General features: G+C 44.6%; 1 protein-coding gene across 2 annotated transcripts in view; it reads right to left on the bottom strand.

Annotated features, from left to right (window-relative positions):
- Nucleotides 1–18,487, bottom strand: part of SGSM2 (small G protein signaling modulator 2) — a 761,725-nt gene that overhangs the window by 291,286 nt on the left and 451,952 nt on the right. The gene's annotated exons all lie outside the window — the stretch shown is intronic.

Genomic DNA, 18,487 nt, shown 5'->3' with positions numbered 1-18,487 from the left:
GAGAGATTTGACAAGTGCAAAACAGGTGGCTGCAACATTGCTGATATGGTTTGGAAATGACAAGGTGTCATCAAATATACTTTTAGGGTTCAAGCTGCCTGAGTGAGAGATGGAGAGGCTATCAATCCTTCAAGCCATCAGTCTAGAAACTAAGGGCCTGATTTAGATATTGGCTGACGAATTATTCCGTCACAACATTGACGGATAGCTCATCTACCGAAATCTAAATCCCATGATAGTTTAAGGGATTTAGATCTCGGCAGACAGGATATCTGTCACCCTTGTGATGGAGTAACTTGTCTGTCAAAAGCTTAATCAGGCCCTAAGTCAAGGGAAGCTTGCTGAAGGTTAGGGCCTCTGCCTTGTTTCCATTCAGCTTCAAATGTTTTCTTCATTTAATAAACTACCACTGTCGTGCAATTTTGAAAATTCATCTTGACCTCGTTTACCTTTTTTATATGAATACCACTATTTGAGTGTCACCTGCTGAAGATTTCAGTATAAATCCGAAAGATCGCACTACTGTGACCGATTACGATACATAGATGCTGAAATGCGTGGGGCTGAGGGATAAACCATATGGTACCCCACAACTGAAAAAAAAGAGATTCAAAGGGAGGTAGAGTAACAGATTATTCTTTATCAGATAGGAATGATTCAATTCATTTTGAGGCATTGCCACTGTTGTCAATGTAAAAGCAGGCAAGTAGGGTCTCATTTGAGATGGTGTCAAATTCTGCCAAGAGGTTCAAAAGGCCCAAGGTGGCAAAGTCTCCTTGGTCCTTGGTCTAAGATCATTTTTAAGTATTCTGACATTCCTAACAGAGCTGTATCAGTTCTGTGGTTAGGCCTGAAACTAGACTAGGATGCTTCCAGTACAAAGTGGTGTTCAGTATATTTGCAAGAGGTATGTGTTAGTTCGAAATTAGACAGATCAGAAGTGTCGGCTGAAGGTTTTTACAAGAGAGGCCTGCATAGATGACTGGTTTTCAGGTTGGTTATGAGTGACATTTCCAGTGCTTAATTTGAGTTGGAGGTTTATGGTGCTTGGCACTGGCATTGGTACTTAATTGTCGCACCAGCACTTATGACAGTCCACTGGCTGTGATGGTGCTGTCTGTGTAATTTTAGAATGAGCACAACAGCAATTGTTTAGTAATTCTTTACACAATAAAAATCATTAATACCTGCCTCCCAAGCCATTCTTATACTTTGAGTGGCCTGGAAAATGTCTGACTTGTAGAAGTGTCTTGGTCAGTAGTTGTGTTGGTACAGTTGTTGGCAGTGCTGACAGAGGTAATGGATGGTTGTTGGAAAATGGCCCTCTCTGAAGGGTCACCCCAAACCTTTTGCCTTCCTCCTCCTCTTTTTCAGCCTTCGTTTTTGTTGGCTTTAGGACTCTGGGCACTTTACCACTGCTATCCAGTGCTAAAGTGCAAGTGCTCCTATAAAAAATGTGTATGTAATTGGTTAATCCATGATTGGCATAGTTGATTTACTAGTAAGTCCCTAGTAAAGTGCACTAGATGTGCCCATGGCCTGTAAATTAAATGCTACTAGTGGGCATACAGCACTGATTGTGCCACCCACATACGTAGTCCCCTAACCATGTTTCAGGTCTGCCATTGCAAGGCCTGGGTGTGCAGTTTTTACTGCCACTTCGACATGGCATTTAAAACTATTTGCCAAGCCTTAAAACTCCCCTTTTTCTACATATAGGTCACCGCTAAGGTAGGCCCTAAGTAACCTGTAGGGCAAGGTGCTATGTAAGTAAAAGGCAGGACATATACGTATGTGTTTTAAATGTCCTTGTAGTGAAAAACTCACAAATTTGTTTTTCACTACAGTGAGGCTTGCTCTTCTCATAGGCCAGCATTAGAACTGCCCTTATATACTTTTAAGTGGTAGATTCTGATGTGAAAGGAGTAGCCCTATCATGTTTAGTATGGCCAGAATGGTATTAGAAAATCCTGCTTACTGGTGAAGTTGGATTTAATACTATTATTTTAGAAATGCCACTTTAAAAAGTGAGCATTCCTCTGCACTTACTGCCTTCTGTGCTTTACAACCTGTCTCCAATCCACGTCTGGGCTGTGCTGGTTGATGCTGGTTGACAGCTCACCTTGTGCATTCCACCCAGACAGCCATAAACACAGGACACTCAACCACATCTGCGTTCATCTGCATACTGAATGGGTCTCCCTGGGCAGGAAGGGTGGAGGGGCTCTCACTTACACTTCAAAGGCTAGTGGCCTGACACCGCACAAAGGACTGATAACCCACCCACAGGGATCCTGGAAGAGAGGACTGGGTTGACCTTGTGCACTTCAAAACCACTCTTTGAAGTTTCCCCCCCTTCAAAAGCATTTTTGTATATATATACTGGGTCTCTGACCCCACCAAATCAGACACTTCTGGACCTACAACTGGCCTCTGTCAGAGGCACTGCCTGGTTACCCAAAGAACTCATCTGGAATGATTTGCTAGAAGGACTGCTGCCCCCTCACTCTGCTAGAAGGACTCTGCCTTCCTCCAAAAGTGCTCTCCAAGGGCTTGGACTAAGCTTGCTTCCTGTTCCCAAGTCTCAGGAACATCAACGACTTGAACCATCTCCACCTGGACTCTACAAGCTGTGAATCTGCCCTGCCTTGGAAGTGGGCCTAAGGTGATTAACCTTCTGTGGTGTTCTTCAGAACTGTTGTGAAGCAACGGAAAGCCACACAAAGCCTCCCCATGCAGCTGGCAGCCTCACCAGACTCCACGTTGGGAAGCGGGAAGCCACACAAAGCCTTGCCGCGCAGTTGCCAGCCCATCGGAACTGATGTACAGAGACGCCAAGCCTCGCAAAGCCTCATCGCACAGCTCCCAGGGATCAACGCTAAGTGACACCAAGCCCTGCAAAGCCTCACCGCAGAGCTTCTTGGAACTGACGCCGGGCGACGCAAAGCCTTGCATAGCCACGACCCTCAGACCGTGCACCAGAACTTAAGGTACTGTGTTCAGCGGGCCCAAAAGGGCTCTATTGCGGTCAGCCTGAACTTGTAACTTTGTCCCGGTCCAGAGCGACCAGATTACCACAGTTGGCGCTTTGAGCCTTTATGGACTGTTTTCATCTAAATCTTTAAAATTGCACATTTTAGGATCTACTTATTGGATTTTTGTCATTTTGGTCTTATTTTATTCAGATAAATACTATCTATTACTTAACCTAGTATGGAGTAATTTTTGTGGAGTTTTCACTGTTACTGTTTGAGTTATTGCAGAATTACTTTACACATTGCCTTCTAAGTTAAGCCTGCCTGCTCTGTGCCAAGCTACCAGAGGGTGAGCACAGGATAATGTAGGTTGTGTAGTGACTTACCCTAACTAGGATTGTGTTTCCTACTTGTACAAGAGTGTATACCTCTGCAACTAGAGATACAATTTCTAACAGTGGTGCAAGCTGCAATGGCTGACAATGGAACTGGCACTTCTATTTTTTCACAAATCAAGCACTGGGCATTTCCATGGATTCAGACTAGATATGAGTGACATTCTACTGCTAAATGTGTGACATTTTTGTGTGACACTTTCTAACAAGCAACATCAAACAATGGAGTACATGGAAAGACATAACTATCAGAAATTAGTTTTCATCCTTGCCTTGAAACTGCTGTAAAAACCTAGCAAAATGGATGTCACTGACTTAATTTGTGATTAATATACTTGCTGGAGAAATCTGTGTGCGGTCTAGCCACAGGTTTGACACATCATGAAAAAGTTTCATGCGCCTACTGCAAAACAAATTAGGTTGTAGATGTGTATTTTATGCAGACAGCTCAGCGGATTACTGCTTCTGCTGCAGAGATCCTTGTGCTACCTGTAGATTATAAATTATACTCTTGCCATATAGCTCACTGAGTTATTAACTGGCATCAAAGCACTGCATGGAGACTGAAAGGCATAGGTGCAGTGGGACAGTGGGAGAGCACCTGTCTCCTTATTCTGGAATCTGGGGGCAGAAGTTGATACCCAGGCTCATGATATGGCCCAAGCCACATGGTACCAGGAGGAAAATAGTTCCATGCAGATTAACATACTACACCCGCTGCCTGGGTGCACTCTGTAGCACTAGTAACTAGTAGTTATGCAACTGGCACTGGACTGCACGATGATTCCAGGTTGGAGTGGCATCACCCATCTGGGCAAGGCAGCAGGAGAGACAAATAGCCCCTCATTATGACGCTGGCGGTCTTAAGACCACCCAGCCACAGTGGCAATCCGACCGCCGCCAATGTGGCAGTCCGACATCCGCAATTACAACCATGGTGGCTGAACCACGGTTGGACCGCCAGCACCGCCACTTCTCCTCCACTGGAGGGGCTGGCAGTGCTTGCGGTCCTAATCTGCCAGGGTAGCGATGCAAGAAGCGCTGTCCGATGGATTACGACCCCCTCTCTGCCAGCTTTTACATGGCAGTAGCACCACCATGTAAAGGCTGGCAGAGACATGGTGCAGGGGTCCCCTGCACTGCCCATGCACTTGGCATGGGCAGTGCAGGGGCCCCCATGGCTAGCCCATCGTGCTTTTCACTGTCTGCTTTGCAGACAGTGAAAAGTGCGACGGGAGCTAGTGCACCATACGCAACACAACATTGCTGCAGGCCCAATTATGAGCCGGCATCAATGTTGTGGGATATTTCTCGTTGGGCCAGCAGGAAACTCGTAAAAGGGGCCGCGGGAAGGGGGCCGCACTGGTGGTATCCTGACTGTGGGACATCGGCAGACGGCCTTTTCCGTCCGCCGAAGTCTTAATTAGGGCTATAGTCTCCAAGACATTGGATCACATCTTGATGGAGTTGAAGAGTCTTCTGTAACATGAAATGAAAGTGTAAAGCTGAAGAGCTCTTTGATCTGCTGTCAGTGACCAGCCAACTTTTCAATGATGTGCCCAGTGACCTACAGCAAGTGCCCCTTTTAGATTGGCCATGTGCTATGAAACCTGGTCCTCATACCAGCTTCTTGTGTTTCATTCAGTGCTTAATTTGTGCTAGTTGTTTCCGGTGCTGAGCACCGGCACTTATTTTTGAGGGCCGGCGCTTATTCTTCTGCCTCAAGCATTTGCTGCGAGCAAAAGACACATATGGGAAAGACGGAGGATGAGAAAAGCAAAAAAGCGTCACAAAGGGAGAAAGCAGAAAGCTGAACGAGTGAGATGAAATGGTAGGGAGTGGCTGTAAATGGATTAAAGGGGCCAGAGATGGTTCAGGATTACTCCTCAGTATTTCGTGCTCCCACATTTAATTGCAGCAGCCGCGTGCTTAAGAGGAGGGCAGTGGGCACCGGCACATTTTTATTTACAAATTAAGCACTGGTTTCATTGTGTCTTTTCTTTTGCTCTCTACTTCTTTCTCCTCTCTCCAAACGTCTTCGTGCCTCTTTGCAATACTCTAGTTTTCATTTACTTTGCAGCGGTGGGGTGTAAGACCCCCAAGACATGATTCCCAACTCTTAGCTGTTGGTTTTACACTTAAGTGAAACAAGACTATAATGCAGCATCCCACGAACCGGTCAGTGCAATCCATAGAAACACTTCGACTCTACAATATATTTGTGTTTCTAAGGTATATTGACATGAGAATTCATAAACAGGTTTTTTGGTCTGGAGCAGGATGGCACACGGGGAGAGAACCGAAGGCAGTCCCTCTCCTCTGTTACTGTGCACCAGATAAAGTAAACAAGCCGGGTCCAGGCTGGGATGTGGTATCCATGGCAACCATTCACTGCTTCTCAACATGGGCCCACCTCAAACTCTGATGACTCTGCCTGGGGCAGCCAAGCAAGCTGCTGAGTACCACAACTCTGACAGCTGTGATACCTCATCACAGTTAACTCAAGACCTTTAATTGTGCGCGAGTAGATGGTTTCTATTTTAAACAGGCCAGGATGTCAAGGAACCTTAGCAAGGGACGAAGACTTCAGGGATTTTCAGTTGCTTCACTAGTGGAAAAAACTCACGCACTGGATTATTGGGGTTGCTGATGCAGGAAGGAAAATACACCGCTTCGGCCTCCTTTATCAGAAGTTTGTATATGACAGCTGTTGTCCATATAGTTCTCTCATATCAGAGGCACAGTTCTCCCTTCATTTTCTCTCCGGCTATTAGCAGATTTATCAGTGCTTAATTTGTAAATAAAAAGGTGCCGGTGCCCAAAGCCCTCCTCTTAAACACGCGGCTGCTGCTATGAAATGTGCGAGCACGGAATACTGAGGCAGTGTAATCCTGACGCCATCTCGGGCCTCTTCAATCCATATAAAGCCACTCCCTCCCCTTCAGCTCACTCTGGCAGCTTTCTGCTTTCTACCTTTGTGACGCTTTTTCGTTTTTCCCTTCCTCCATCTTTCCCATATGTGTCTTTTGCTCGCAGCAAATGCTTGAGGCAGAAGAATAAGCCCCGGCCTCAAAAATAAGTGCCGGTGCTCAGCACCGGAAACAACAAGCACAAATTAAGCACTGGTTTTTATCTCTGAGTGACGTTTCTTAGTAAAGCAGGGTACGATGGATTTACCTAACCGTTTCCTTCTTGCTTATAGGGTTGATTAAATTAAGCAGAAGCTATTCACACATTATAGCTGTTTTTGCTTCAAGTATCATTGTAGGTTTATTGAGTTGTCAGTACTCAAGGGCCTAAGTTCAAAGTATTAAACTTGTGATGAAGTCGGGTCTCTCCCGTCCTTTTACGAGTGGGCACGGATTAAAAATGCTCTTAACAAGTTCTGCTGATAGGTGCGGCCGCATGGTCCTGCCAGACTGAGGGGAGTGAACGCTACAGAGTCATCACTGGTAAAGACTGGTCCGGCGTATGGACCCCTGGTCCAGAATAGGGTCGCTGGTGAGCTGTAAGAGTCCTAATATGGACATGGCTTCCACAAGATCAATGGGGCACGATCAATGACATTGAAAAGGGACACTGTCTAAGGGACATAGAAAAGGGACACAAGATGAGCAGTAGCCAGATGGTCATCCTAGTGAAGCGGGGCCAGTGGAGGAAGAGAAGGTCCCGAGGGGACAAAGGAGGAAGAGCATTGCCAATGTATAGAAAATTTACTTCACCTGATTTGTGTGCCAAATCCTCTGTCCTCATCCACAGGACACCCCACAGCAACATACACATGTCTGAGTTTTCATTTGGCAGTCAGTTGCATTTTGGGAGCCAAAGTGCTAATCACCTCATCACCCACAGATCAATAGACCTGATTCCGGTGGGAAACTCCCGAATTTTAAAGCCCCGAATGGGTTTATTTTGGGTGCCTTCAGCCTACAATCTCCTTTGCTTCAATGTAAGCCAGTGGAGAAAATCAATTCCCCCGATTTCTTTTCAAAATCTCCCTCTTACCAGCTTCAAAATGTTGGCATGTATGCATTCACCATAAACCAAATAAACCAGTGCTTTGGATGACAATGGCTTCACGAGCACAGAACTGTGCTGGACTATGGTATCCCTGTGACAAGGAGTCACCTTTGTAACCTTATGTGCTCACCTGAGAACAGAAATCAATCTGCACCTTGAAAGTTGTGTGTTCTGCTTCCTACCATTTACTTATGTTATAGGAAAAGAATCCAAAAAGTAAAAAAAAAAAAAATAAGAGAATTGAGATTTACATTGATACTGTAATGAACACATTTATGGAAGGCTGAGCTGTCAACTTTTTAGGGTCAAGCCTGCGTGTGCATGCGCTTGCGTCTCGTATGCGAGACGCTCTTGTGTTCAGTAAAGGGCTTGGAGCCTGCCTGTCGCTCACCATTGGTTGGTTTGCGTGGCACTCTTCTTTACAGCCTCGTAATTCGTCAAGGCACGCCTAGCATCATTTCCGTTCCTCTGCGTGGAGCAGGGATCCACCACTGATTGATTTCAAGTTAATTAGTGCCCGACTGCTGCTCCCAAAGGTGATTGAGATACTATTTTGTTCTGACTTCCAGTGCGCCGCAAACAGAAGGCTTGTGAATGGCCAAAACGCTCCCAGCAGGACAAACAAAATTGCACAGTTTTATTTTTTAAAGCTACGTTTATTTTATTTTTGTTCAGTCGTCTTTTCTCAGTTTCAACTCATGTTTTTTTTGTTTTTTTTTCGCTCGTGGGCGCTGTTGTCAAAAGATGACAATTAACTAGTTCAAAATATGCGAGACCCATTGCATTGCAAATGCTTGTTTACTGTTGCAATTTAAGGAGCTCCGAATCTTCACCCTAAATCCAGGAGGGAGCAGGGCGAGGACACAAGAGCCGAGGGCATCCCTGAACCTGGTCCCAGAAGTGGGCACTACATTAAGGCATTTATGGGGTACAAAATAATGGAAACCCCGATGGTCGGCTGCTTGTCACTCAGACAACAGTTTCTTCGGCCGAGGGCTTTAACAATCATTGGATCATACAGAGGGACTGAGACAGTACAGGGATGGGAACCTACGACCCCGTTCATAAAGCCATTTTGTCCACCTATGTCTAATTTAAACGCACAGATGGCTCTATTTATGGGTGGAAAGTCTTCAGTGGTGCCTTTGCACTTGTCATCCCTTTAGCTCAAGCTCAATATTACCTCACAATATTGCTGTAAATCCAGGTGGGAAGGGCAAAAGAACAAATTTGGTAATCTGTCCATGGAGGAAATGAGGCTTCCTATGAAGAAGAAATACTGTGCCACTGCACAAAAGCAAACTCTGCATGCAGAATTAATGTTGTTGTGCAGTAACACTGTGCCCGTACATCGCAATTACAAGTTAAAGCCCACAGAATGGGGAATAACCATGTGGGAGTGGTCTTACCGGTCATTAAACATCATGTAATTCCACAAAGTTTCCTGCATAGAGCTGCCACCTGCTCTGAGCAGGTGATAGATCAATGGAGGGATCTCTGTGCGAATCAAGGGTGGACGCGGTGTGCTGCGTAAGGGAGGGAAGGGGAAGTATTCTTTGATCCCCTGCTGCGGACAAAGCCTCATGGGATTCTCCCGGGCAGAATTACCACCTGCCAAAATCGGGTCTGGTGATCCAACTGCTGAGAAAACCGGTTACAGTAACACCGGCCAACACGGGACGAGCGAATTCCATATGGAAATCAAGCTTTACCTGACTTATCAGTATCAGGGTCTTCTTGGCACGGGCAGAGCAGGCTAATGCAGTTCAGTGCGAGAACGACAGATACGCATCTCCTATGCTGTGTAATCAAGGTATGGTAGTTGATTGATGCATCGGCCTTGATGAAGCAGAAAATGAAGGTTTTGATTTATTAACGCATAAACGTAGTGTGAAATAATCATGTGTGACTTTAACCGAACTAATAAAGATTGTACGGGGACAAAATGTGCCCTTAGAGTAGTTTGCCAACATTTATAAGCGCGCTTTATATAACGTGGTGTATTAGAATTGCACTAATCCGACATAATCATAAACGTGTGCTACGATTTGCTTGTTTGAAATGCTTTAGCTTAGCATTACTTTAGCGGAGGCTTTGGCCTAGTGGCCTGGTCTCACGGTTTAGATGCTCGTATTTTTCCAATGTGCTATTAAACGTGTATTTCTGCTTGAAGCTGTACTTTTCCACAGAAACTGTTCACATGCTTATCTTAAAGTTTCGTGCCAGCATGGCATATTTTCTCTTTACTTCAAGGTCGACTTGCAGGTGCGGACAATGGAGGCTCTGAAAGTGAGCTAATTGGTAGACAATGTTGCAACTTGCGTACCCATCTCCAAGGATAATGTATGCTTAAGTAAAAGCTTGAGAGCTGTCGTTTTTGATTGGACAATTTGAAGCTAACCTATGAACCCTCCAATGGAGACCCTACTGGATTCGAACTGTTGTCTATAAAAACCAGGTGCACGAGAGATCATCGCGCCCATTACCCGGACATTACGCCATTTTGTAGACTTCGTAGCTATTATGGCCCACTTTGCTGCGACGCCATTTTGAGAGACTTTGATGCTTTCTCTAATCGAGAGAAAGAGACTTTAATGATTCTTGCCCTAGAGACTTTAACTTTGAAATGCCCTTTGCATGAAGTAGTAGTCTTACCTTGCCGCCGTGAGGCAATTGTCCCGTCCACCCTGCCCCTTTGTCCCGTCCCATGCTGATCGAGAAGCGGTACCTGTGAGACGAAGACTTCCTTGTATGCTGATCGTAATTGGTAAATATGAAAGGAAATTGTAAAATTGCATTGTGTTTCTTTTAGGTAACCAACTGCTGATTTTGATAAGAGCCCTAGCTAGGAGTTTTCTAAATTTATGTTGCTAAATTGTTTTTGCATGAAGTCCCACATGCCGATGCTAATTTGAGGTTAGATGAGGATTCCATATGTCGCACGATGCAATTTGGGATCTTGTTATGCTGACTAAATGTATGCAATTAGTTCATTACAGATTATCGTATTAGTGCTTTGCATTGCCATTATCGAATGCCTTGTGATTCAAATGCTACATAGATTACACTTGTTTCGCCGTTATGGACAGCTATTAATGTTCATTTATGTTTATCATTTGGTGTTGAGACACATATATATTGTGCTAGCTTTGTTAATATAGGGAAATAAATTCACTAACTTTGCAATAAACTGGTGTGGTTATTCCTGACTGAAAGGTCAGGGTTCGCCGAAATGTATTCTGGATTAATTGTTAAGTGTTATGTTGATCAAGGTATTGCTTATGTTCGTTATTGATTATTGATTTCAGGAAATTGATCGATTAAGAGTACAGAGAGTTCCCACTTAGTCAAAAGATTCATCGGCCTAAAGAGCGTCCGAACACAGGTAAATTATTACTACGGACCGCTCTATCAGTAGATGGTAGCAGAGGACGGTTACGTCTTTTGGGACCCTGTACTCTTAAAGTACATGGTGTTGAATTAACGGTTACGCATTTTGAGACCCCACTCGAGAAGTTGAATTAGATTTTTTTTGGGTAAAATAGATTGACAGAATGATGATGGGCTAGGTCCACCGCGACTTTCCCGGGATCTCGGAGCTTGCTAATGGAGAGAACGGAGGTGTGGAAACAGCGTTGGCGGTACTAGTGATGGTATGAGTGAAGTTAGGGTTTTGCGCTTGCACAGCTTATTGCCGCAGGGTGTGTGAAAAGGGTGCGAGGGATTTTTTTTTTCTTTTAAAGGATAGCGGAGGTGCGACTCTGAGTGTAGAAGTAGAGAAGTCGTCGAACTTCATAGAGATAGCGGAGGTGCGGCTCCGAGTGTGAGAGTAGGGAAGTCGTCGAACTTCATGTGCGTGTGGCGCTTTGTGCATAAAAAGGTCCACGTGGTTGTTGTTGTTGAGACGGGCCCTGCGAGGTCAAGAGACTCCGGAGTATGTTGATCCATGTTGTGGTCTGGGCGGTTTAGTAGGTTGATCGGGCGTGGTCAACGAGTCGGTACGTGTGTTAGGGAGTGAAAGAAACTTCGACTTCGGGCTTTGACAAGATTCTAAGTGCACTAGAATAGATCATTGACAAGTTGAGAGTATGTCTGCAGGTCAGATTTGCTTGCGAACGTGGGGACCGAGAAAGACGGAATAGCGGCCGAGGCTAGTGAAAGGTCCCTAAGGTCCTGAAGCGATTGTGTTACCCTTCCTGTAGTAAACCGACAGATCTGTTTTAGTTTTTGGTAGCTCGCGATACATGCAAGAAGTTGTTACGAGAGGAGCTGAGTGAAGGAAGACTAGCCGCAAGGCTTTGTCAGCCGCAGTGTGTGTGTGTGACGTCACTAGGAGCCGCGCTGGGATAGGTTGGTTGCAGAGACGGGTCGCGCACGGATTGGACGCAGTCCGTGGGGCTCGTTTGGAACGGGAAAGGCAAGCGAAGAGTATTCCGGGAATTAAAGTCACCTATTGATTACAAATTTTGTGGAATAAAAGTGACCTATTGATCATAAACTTTGTGAAATAAAAGACGAGAAAATGAAATTCCTTAAAGCATTTAGGAGCGCGATGAAAGGGGAGTCTTACATCAAAGCGAGCGTAGGAGAGGAGACGCCGCCCGAGGGCACACCAGCTTACATTGTAATGGAGGAAAAAGGGGTAGCTCCGTGTCTTTGGCTAAAGCAATGGCACAAACTGACAGAGAAACATGGGAGCGTAGCGGTCCCGATACATGGGACATTCAATATAAGGATCCTAGAGAATCTGAGATTCACGATGTATGACATGAAGGTGCCTCCAAGGCCAGCCCAGTTTGAGGCTCTAGCCATCTGGGAATTAATGGCTAGACAGCAACAGAAGAATAAGTTTGAAACAAGGATGAGGAAGGTAGAAAAGACACTAGCGGATGCTAGGTGGGATAATGCGCAGAAGGTGTGGAGGTCAGATGTATTGCAGGGGATAAAATTGTTTCCAGCAATTACTAAGGAAGAAGAGGAGACAGGTAAGAAAGCTACCTGTAAGACAGACAGGAAGTGTTCCAAGGATAGAGAGGACGAGGAAAAGTTGAGAAGAGAAGAGGAGTTAGAGGATGAGGAGTTAATAATGCAATTGCTGAACGACCGTCCACCACCTTATGCGGAGAATGGACAAGGTCCAAGTACCAGTTCTGCCCCTCCGGCACCGGTACAGAACAGTGAAACCCAGAGTTCAGGAGCGTCATCGGGGTCTAAGGACCCGAGTTTACTGTTTACCCCGCAGATACCGCAGGTTAGGAGAATATATCCAGATGTACCCATGTTGAAACCAGCAGAAAATTATCAACCGCAGATGCCAGGGTACTACAGCAGTGACAATAGTGGAGGAATGGTTCTAGGACAAACAGTAAGGGGAGTACAGAATGGTCACAATCCAACAATGATACAGGCTGAATCAACTCAGTTTATGATGCCTCAAAAGCAGATGCAGGGAGGAAACGCACATACTCAGATGACGGGGAGTCAGATGGGCATGCCGGCAATGATGACCCATAGTATGGGAATGAACATGCCTCAGAACATGGGAAATGGACAGAACCCAGACGCGATATCACTACCCATTACTGTAGGTCCACCGGTACCTCTGTACAGTCAGCCTAACTTAGGTATGAGCGGTCAGGGATCAATACTGCAGAATGGGACAGAAAGGAGGTGCATAGAGAACACTCCAGGGATAACTCCTATAGCGGCTCAGCCAAATGGATCTGGATCCTTGATGGAGTTTAGTCCCATATGTGCTCAGTCTACACTGGTGAGGTCGAGTCCCCCACTGATAATACCTTTAACATCGAATACTGAAAAGTTGCCGCAACCCTCAATGGCAGTCGATGTGAATGCTACACTGATGGGGGTAAATGCGCAACAGCTGACACAGTGGTTCAACAGTCTAAATTCCACACAAAGTTCAGCCAGTGGGAAAGGAGAAGACTATATGAATAGGGTCAGGTTGAACATGGAAGCACAAGAATTGGTGGAAGGGACTATGGGTGTAAATAGGTTAGAGTCCTACACGGAAGAAGAACTGAGGTATCTATGTCCCAGGATTACGAAGGAAGTGAACAAGGTACATAAGAGCTTGCAGGAAGCAGCTGACAGAAACGGGGTTGACATAGACAAGATGAAACACTTGAGCAGAAGCTACAGGTTGGATTTTGGGACCACAGATTTTGAACACATGAGGTCAGCAGGTATGAAGACACACCTTAGAGAATTGCTACAGAGTGCACAAGTGGAGGTGCTTAGACAAGTGGGAAAGCAGATGGGTAAAGAGGAAGGAAAAGAGGAGGGACAGTGCTACAGAGCATAATGAGAAAAGACCACAAAGCAGCGAGACAGTAACCATGTTACCAATGAGGGAGACAGCAGGGGGAAAATTAATACATGTACCATGGCACAGAAGCGACATTCAGTCATTTACGGATGATTTTCCCAAACTGAGAGAGAAGCCGATTGAATGGTATCAACAGACTGATAGGTTTGTGAAGCTTGCAAAATGTCTCTGGGAAGACCTGAACACTCTCTTTGAGATCGTGGTTCTGGCAGATTTGTGGGAGGATTGCAAAAGAGCTGTAGGTTGGCCGACAAGTGAACCAGAGAGAGACAGGGAGATGGGTGCACCATCACCTATGGTGATGAGCTTGTACTATAAGGTGATTGAGCATTTGAAGACGAAGGTTGCCGCGAAGAATGTGGATTGGCAGAAGATTGATCGAACTGCCCAAGAGGCTAAAGAATCGATTCATAGTTACTATGAGAGGTTGTTGAAGGCGTTCAAGAATTACAGTGGCACGGAAACAATCGAGATTCCTGGATTAAATCACAATGTATAAAGAGACCAGACGAGTTATGGGTTTCAAATGAGGGAAAATTTGTTTTGCCAAATAGTCTCTTATCACAGCTTGCGCGGTTCTATCATGGGCAAGCTCACCTAGGGAGAGATGCCATGATAAGATTGTTCAAAACTGATTGGTTTAACCCCAGATTTCGTCAAGCTGCAGAAGCAGTTTGCCATCGATGTGTCACTTGCCAGCAGATGAACCCAGGAAAGGGAACGGTTGTGAACGCGAGTCACATTGGTAGGGCAAGCGGGCCTTTTAGTCGTATGCAGATGGACTTCATTGAGATGCCCGTGCATGGAGGTCTAAAGTATGTGTTGGTGATTGTGTGCATTTTTAGTCACTGGATTGAGGCATACCCCACACGTAGAAATGACAGCCTTACAGTTGCCAAGCTATTGTTGAGGGAGTTAATACCACGTTTCGGATTCCCGATCTCTTTAGAATCAGATAGGGGAAGTCACTTCAATAACGAGGTGATAAAGTTACTCTGCGAAGCGCTGAACATTGAGCAAAAACTGCATTGTAGCTATCGCCCTGAAGCATCAGGACTGGTGGAGCAGATGAATGGTACACTGAAATCAAGAATGGCGAAAATATGTGCATCAACAAATTTGAAATGGCCTGACGCATTACCCTTAGTGCTAATGTCAATGAGAAACACCCCTGATAGAAAAACTGGATTGTCTCCGCACGAAATTCTCATGGGCAGGGCTATGAGACTTCCTGCAGTTCCCGCAAACGCGCTTTTGAATATTACAGATGATATGGTGTTAGACTACTGCAAAGGTCTGGCTGACGTGGTTCGCTCTTTCTCTCACCAGGTGGAAGCAACCACCTTGCCACCGATCCAAGGTCCAGGACACGCACTGAAAGCAGGTGACTGGGTCGTGGTAAAGAAGCACGTGAGAAAGTCGTGTCTGGAACCCCGTTGGAAAGGCCCTTTCCAAGTGATCCTGACGACAACTACCGCTGTGAAGTGTGCGGGGGTTCCCAACTGGATTCACGCCAGTCACACAAAGAAGGTGTTGTGTCCCACAGATGAGGAAGTTGAAGCGCTGAAATTGCCAGTGCCTGATAAAACAGTGCTGAGACAGAACAAAAGCGAACTGAAAACGGACAGGCAGAAGCAGGAGAGAGAGAGATATTATTGGAGAACGAAGAGTCCGACTCACTTGGGGAAGACCAAGGAGAAAGTTCAGACAGCGACGGAGAAGCTGAAGGTGACAAAGAACCTGAAGCAGCTGAGGGTAGCAAAAAGCCTGAAGCAGCCGAAGGTGACAAAGAACCTGAAGCAGCTGAAAGTGATACAGAGCCTGACGAAAGTAACGGTGACGAAGGGCTCGAAAAAGGTGAAAAGGCAGGAGAGCCTGATCAGAAGAGGGCTTTCCCAGAAACAGACGATACAGAAAAAGAAAAAGATAACGTGATCGATTCCCCTGAAGGAGGGGACAAGGCAGAGCAGAACGAAAAAGTTCAAACCTCTACAGAAAAGGTCGCAGGTCCATCAAATGGACATGGTGCAAAGAGGAGACTAAGTATATCACCAGTAAAACAAAGGTCCGGAGAAGGTTTGAACGACGGAGAAAGGCCAAAAGTAAAAGAGAAAAGAAAAGAAGTGTCTGTCGTGGTACCAACCTCGAGTGAAGAAAAAGACTTGACAAAAGAGGAAAGTACCAGCGAGGCAGAATCGAAAAGAGAAGCAAAATTGAAAAGGAAAAGGATACCGAACAGAAGGTATTCCGGTCCAGAATGGGCATATGCAGTCAATGACGATTGGACTGACGAGTTTGTATCTCTAAGCATCGAGAACGAAGAAGAGGAAGAGATACCAATAGAAAAGAAAAGTTTTATGGACAGTGTTGATTGAAAGGGTGATAAATGATATTGCTTGCTACAATCTAACGTGAAATAGACAACCAGCTGAGACATTGCTAAACCGGATGAGACATTTGCTAAACCGATAAAGACTGAGTTATCGCCGAATTGAGACAAATGCTGCTAACCGATAAGTGACTGGCCTCTTGAAGAAGACGGTGTGAACATTGCGCTCGCTCAGCTTTGTAACTGAATTGCTAAATAAGTTTCATTTATAAGTGCTTCTAGCTCTCTGATTCTATACAGATCATGACGCAAAACAATAGAAAGAAATATTGTAAATATGTGTGTATAGGCTTGGTAATTACATGTGTACTAATAGTAATGGCAATTGTGCTTGGAATACGTGGTAAAACTGAGAATGAGAGAATTGAGGCTTCTACTTTTGCTCCTGTTACTGTCACTGAACTAACCGCATTGAAAAGGCTAGCACTGGATGAGAGACTCTTGCATGATAGGAAAGAGCTTTCGTATAATGTTTTCTATCGCTTACTAACAGAATATGTTGAGACAATGGATGCGAAAGATTGTTATGTGTGTACCCAGATACCGACATCAGTGAAGGAAGGGGTGACATATCACCACATGCCTCTTACATACGGGATTACATGTAGTATAGTAATGTCTAGATTTTATGGTCAAACTAACATACAGTATTTTAACTCAAATTATGATGTTACCTTTGCTTATGTTCCTATAATAGCGCAGCTAAGCCAGACTGCAAAAGATTGGGATGCAAAAATTATGAGGGAATTTTTCGAGCCAATGCAACCTTTTGAAACGGCTCACGCTCATAGGGAAAATCTTACCTGCTCGCTCTCTGCAGTAGAAATAAGCTTTTTAGATCGCACAGATGATAGAAGGGCTCAAATGAAGGCGAAATTAGAAAAGGAGTTACATAAGAGGACATCAGTAGATAATTATGATTTTGCTGCAATAAAGACACAAGGGAAAATTGCTTTAGATGCTTGGCATGTAGGGAAGTTTTGTATATATCGAGGTGAATCTTATTATGACAACATTTTTGTAGGGGCGAGTGAGTGTAAACACACGTTTATCTTTAAGGCCAAATGGACATTCATGATGGACGGACTTGACCCTGTCATTCCAGGTGTATATTACATTTGTGGGTATAATGCCTATTATCGTCTTCCAAAGGGATGGTGGGGAAGATGTTATTTGGGTATAGTGTTCCCAAAGGTTTATCAACTGGATGACCTATCGATGATTCAAAAGACATCTGGATCCCATCGTATCCAAAAAAGAGAGACCGCAGCTGCTGTGGTAGGTGATATATTTGGAGCCATGATTCCTTCATTGGGAGTTGTGCTGAATTCCATCAAAATAAGAAAGTTGTCTACTATAGTGGATAACATGTTGACAAAATTTTCAGGTGCTATAATCCTGATAGATGCTGAACTTGCAGCGGAAAGAGCTATGACTCTTCAAAATAGGCTTGCTTTAGACATTCTTTTAGCAAAGGATGGTGGTGTTTGCAAAATGCTTGGTGCACGACACTGTTGTACCTATATACCTGACAATAGTGTGAAAATTAAAACTATGCTTGCTAATCTAACAAAAGAAAGTGCAGATTTGAAGGAACTGAAAGAACCAGGAGTGTGGGAGAAGGTTGGAAAAGGACTTGCTTCAGTGGGACATTGGATTGGGGGAATTCGGAATGGAATATTGCTAAAAATAATAGAGGGAATTTTAATAGTGATAATTTGTGTATTTGGAATTTGGGGAATAAAAAGGGGAATAATAATGATTATGGAAAGAATAAAAAGAAGAAAGGAGGAGAAAATTATGAAAAGAATGGCAGAAGAATACAAAGCGCAAACTAGGGGAACTAAAAGGAAAAGAGAACTGACAGAATTTTAATGGAATAAAATTTGTGGGCTTAATTTGTGTGATGACAAGTAGTCATCAGAGGAGGGATTGATGAAGCAGAAAATGAAGGTTTTGATTTATTAATGCATAAACGTAGTGTGAAATAATCATGTGTGACTTTAACCGAACTAATAAAGATTGTACGGGGACAAAATGTGCCCTTAGAGTAGTTTGCCAACATTTATAAGCGCGCTTTATATAACGTGGTGTATTAGAATTGCACTAATCCGACATAATCATAAACGTGTGCTACGATTTGCTTGTTTGAAATGCTTTAGCTTAGCATTACTTTAGCGGAGGCTTTGGCCTAGTGGCCTGGTCTCACGGTTTAGATGCTCGTATTTTTCCAATGTGCTATTAAACGTGTATTTCTGCTTGAAGCTGTACTTTTCCACAGAAACTGTTCACATGCTTATCTTAAAGTTTCGTGCCAGCCTGGCATATTTTCTCTTTACTTCAAGGTCGACTTGCAGGT

Source organism: Pleurodeles waltl, chromosome 3_2, assembly GCF_031143425.1.
Source record: "Pleurodeles waltl isolate 20211129_DDA chromosome 3_2, aPleWal1.hap1.20221129, whole genome shotgun sequence".
NCBI lineage: Eukaryota > Metazoa > Chordata > Amphibia > Caudata > Salamandridae > Pleurodeles > Pleurodeles waltl.
This window is presented reverse-complemented; position numbering and strand designations above follow the sequence as displayed.